Source organism: Pristiophorus japonicus, chromosome 14 (assembly GCF_044704955.1).
Source record: "Pristiophorus japonicus isolate sPriJap1 chromosome 14, sPriJap1.hap1, whole genome shotgun sequence".
Taxonomy (NCBI): domain Eukaryota; kingdom Metazoa; phylum Chordata; class Chondrichthyes; family Pristiophoridae; genus Pristiophorus; species Pristiophorus japonicus.
Window position 1 is genome coordinate 150521295 of NC_091990.1, and position 4711 is coordinate 150526005.

Sequence of the window (4711 nt, forward strand, 5' to 3'; positions counted from 1 at the left end):
GAGAGAAGAGATGAATCTATCATTGTATCATGTCACTTTCATGACATTGGTAGCACATTTATTTGACAATTACTGTGCAACATGATGTACATCAATATTGCCATCATTTTCTATTAATAGACTCTCATTCTTGTTATGCAATATATTTTTACGAAGCAAGATAAACAAGGGGGAAGATCCTTACCAGGATCAGTAGTGAAGGCTCTCATGTCAACTTAGGTTACAAAGCAATCATTCCAAAAAGTAATTGATGAAGTAAAATATTTTTTGAGATGTTTTGAATTTGATAAGGAGCCACATAAATGCAATCAAATATTCCAAAGTATTGTCCTGAACCCTTCTCAACATCTTTCAGTTGTTGCAGCTCTGGTTGTTCTAAAGTCTTGTTGGTTGAATATGACCTCTTTTGTGGTTTACTTTGCATCGTTGAATTGTTTCCTCATTTCTTGACAGGTTATTATTAGTGGAGATTGTGTTCATCTGCTGAACAATCGATCCCAGGTCTCTATCTTAATGTATGGATCTGGTAGATTGATGCCAAATCCATATACTGTGGGTGTCCTGAACGTGGTTCCCTCCATATCTGTCTCGCACCTTTCGAATCTGCCTTCCTGCTCATTCGAGATACAGTTGCTATATTCTGATCTTCTCTGATGATACTATCAATCAATAGGGATCTGGTGTCTCATTTTCTATTGATGTGCTTAGGTGGATTTTTGCATCTGTGGGATAAATGATGCCACGGCTAGTTGCTCCCAGCATCTCAAGCACCTGTGTATAGGAATATACAGTGTTAATGATTGGGCATTAAATGTAGGTGACAACACGTCTAAAGTGCCGCAATGCCCAGCAGTCTGGAAATAGAACTGATCGTCTCCAAGAACAGTCTTAAATAGACATTTTAGGCTGTTGACTCAATCCAAAGCCAGTGGAGGGCCATCTGAAGCAATCCATGTATTAATTTTATTTGCGTCGACTGGAAGGCTCACGTTTACAGAAATTTGACTTCTTGACATTTTGAAATAGTTGTTTCAGCATTCAGTATGTCCCAGACCCACACCCGCACTTTAAAAGAAAGGAAAAGTACAATATTCTTCTTCGAAAGGAAGCTCTGGCGAGGTGAGAAGTAAATATCTATATTCTCACACTAACAATTAGATTTAATGTTATAATGAAAAAGTGACTAGGGCAAATATCTGAATAGGGTTTCAAAACATTTCAAATGTTGCTTGCGCAAGCCAAGAAATAGATAGTGTCTCAGTTAGGCACAGTTTAAAAAAAAACAGTCTAAAGAAGGGCTGAAATTGCCACTTTCCTTAAGGCCTGTTACCACTGGAAATCAGTGGCCACACTGTGGAGTGGAGTGGCTGGCGACTTTTAGTGGAATGGCCGCTGCTAGCCCAATTACCTCCTGAGTTTTCCTGGCGGTGCCCCGATTCCCACCCCCCCCCTTAACATTCCTCTGCTGCTGATCGGTGTTAAGCACATTATTACCGTGCGCATCGCCAATCTAACACCTCGACAGCGACATTCCTCATAGAAAATCTTCAGCCCACCTGACGGTGCCAAAATAAGCTTTCACCACTGGTCCAGTGAGGCTGTGGCCTTCTGCAGCGGTGGTGCAGCTTCCCTTAAAGAGGAGGACCTACTGCTGCTGCCGCATGTTATTTCTTTGTCGGCCGACTGCCGTGTCGTCCCGACAATTATGCCCTTGGGTTCGGCTGGGTGGCCAACAGGCAGCCTGGCACCCCCTCTTGGGTGCCAGGCCACTGGCCCGGCCGAAATCCTCCCTGGTGGCCCAGTGGGCCAAAGTTTAAAAGTTGCGAAGGCTCTCCCCTTTAAGAGAAGGGGAGAGCCGTGGTGATGTGGTGCCGTGATGACGTCATTGCTGCGGTGACACCGCACCGCCCCCAACTTCCGCCCCCTTAGTTGCTGTCACTGCCCAGTATCCGCCCCTCAGTTGCTGTCACAGCCGCGTCTTTGCCCCTCAGGTGTAGTCACTGCCCCCATTTACACTGACTTCTGGATCAAAACAAAAAAAAAAGAGCGGAATTTCGCGAAAGAGTCGACCTGAATCACAGCTGCGGTAAAAACCATTGAAACAGGCGTTTCGGGCCGTGAGGCAATTTCTACCCCTCTGTTTCCATGAGACCAAGCTATTTTATACCTGTGTAACATTTTAGGATTCACAATCGAGATATATTTTAGAAACTAAGAAGTATTATTGTTTTGTTTGATAATGCCCATGTGAAGTGCCCTGGGACGTTTTACTAATTTAAAGGCGTTATAGAAATATAAGTTGTTGTTGTACTGACGACCACTAGCTACTAATTTCACAAAGACCTGCCTTTGCAAATTCTTCAGAATCATCACTCCTGAAAGCTCATCAAGTCCAAAATTAGCCAAGATTCCTTTGCATTGCCATGATTAAATATATTAATGTTTTTTTTCCTGCATTTTTAGTTTTGAGTTAAAGAATGTTGATTAAAGTGTAAACAAGCCAATGAATTCCAACATGTTGACCTTCCACAGACATATTGAGGGTAAAATTTAACTTTGGCGGCAGCACAAAACAGGTGGTAGAGGATCGGCTGCCCGTTACACACCCTGCCTGATTTCTCTTTCCATTATTGTTGAAGGAGAGGGCCTGAATACCCTGCCCTGGAGATCATTTGTGAAAAATACTTTGGCACATCCAAAAGGAAAAACTCTTCCAAAGCACCAGCTCTGGCCTACAAATCGGATTGTGGCTGGAACCGGATGCCTCGGGGCCCGAGCACTGCACACGCCTGTTACTATTGACTCAGGCAGCACGCAATATTTGAAATAGGTTCTATCTCTGACGCCACTAAAAGGCAGCCAGCACCTCCTAAAGGGGAGGTGCACTCTGGGTACAGACACCACGCAAACACTTTTGGAATTAGAAATATAGCTGAAGAAAGCGCTGATGGCACTAAGGATGCTGTTTTGGAGGTTCTGGTGCAGGCAGTGGACAGGTGAAGGGACACCCTCCTCCATCCCTAGGGTGAAGGAAGTCGTACACTACACCAGGAATGGGAAAAGATCGCAGAGTATGGGAATGTCAGGAGCCTAGCACCCAGGACATAACTGCAATGCATGAAGAAGTTCAATAAATCACTAGAGTTGTCAAGGTAAGACTAGAGTTGTCAAGGTAAGACTACTGAGCTCTTACTCTCTGCTTGCACCTCCAACACGTACAGCCTCATTAATCATAAAACTCACAGCACTCAAAAGACTCCCTTCCCCCGGTTCTCTTCACTCTCCTACAATCATTGTGCCACCACTCCTCCTCCTTATAGTCACACACTCACCACTCGTACAACTCTCACTTACTCACAACACTGACCATCAGCTATTTTACCATGACAGGTACATTATCTAAACACCTCAAAGGACTCTCACTAACACAGTCCCGTCTTTCTTGCAGGAGAAGGTCGTTCACGACTCCGGACAGTCGGCTGGCACCGGAGGAGGAAGAAGCTGCGTGCACAAGCTCTCTCCCCTCGAAGGAAGCATGCTTGCCATCAGGTTGGCCGTGCCAACTGACAACGCTGAAGGAGATGTCGTTCAGGCTTTCTTCAGATCTAATCCTCTTTGTCCCTGCTGCCTTTTCTCTCATCCCACACACTCTGCATGACAAGCTGCAGATTATTTCACCATCCACTTCTGTCTCATTGCTCTCCCATCATGTCACAAGCTAACCCTGGTCCCTCTCATTCATTTCAGGTGCTGAAAATAAGGAAATTTCTGTGCCAGTGGAGGAAGGGGAGGAGAGCCTGCCTGAAGATACACCATCACTCGATCTAACTGTCACTAGCACCAGCTCAGAAACTGGCACCAAGGACTAGGTTAGAGGAGGTGTCTATAAGTGGTGACTCACTGGGCACAAGTACGCAGGAGCTAGGGTAGGGGGTGCCAGCTTGCTGGAGGATGAGGTCATTTACTAGTCCTGCTGCAGATGGCTGAGATGTTGACTCGAGGGCCCATGCTACTGAAAAAGGCTCATGGGCATCTACCAGAAATGCTGGGTAGCCTGCCTGCATGTCATTGAGCTCGGGTACAATGTCACGGAGGAGCATCCAGCTCCAACTTGTCTTATAGCTTCGCACAGAGCATGGAGGTACCATTCCGTCCAATATGGAATGCGTAGTCAGTTCCATCAACATGATGGTGGCACCTACCATGGTGGAGCCTCTACTGATAGCTCAAGCTGCTTCTGTGGCAGCTCACACTGCTAACATGTAATCTCAGAAGGCTGCCATCTTGACCCTGTGGGCCAATGTTGTCGGGGGACTCCAAAGCTGAGGCACTGTCCCAGAAGAGTAGCCTTGGCTCCATGGGAGAGATGCTTGCCGTCCCCTCTCAGGATAAGAGAGCCAGCCACTCCTCCAGTGTCCATACTAGTGCCACATAACCACCAGTCCAGACTGCTCCGACCCACACCGGGATGCTGCAGTCTGCAGCCAAGTCTTTGAGGCCCCAAGCTGCTCATACTCCATGGCCATCTGGTGTCTTCAATGGAAGCTCAGTTGCCTTCCACGACCCAAGCCTCTTCGGAAATATCTTGTACGAGAACTATGATAGGGAAAGGAACACACAAAACAGGCATTAAGGGGGCTGGCATAAGGGTGAGTCTTCATTATTTCTGTTAACTATTAAGTAGAGATGTAATTCAGTTGTTTGATAAATT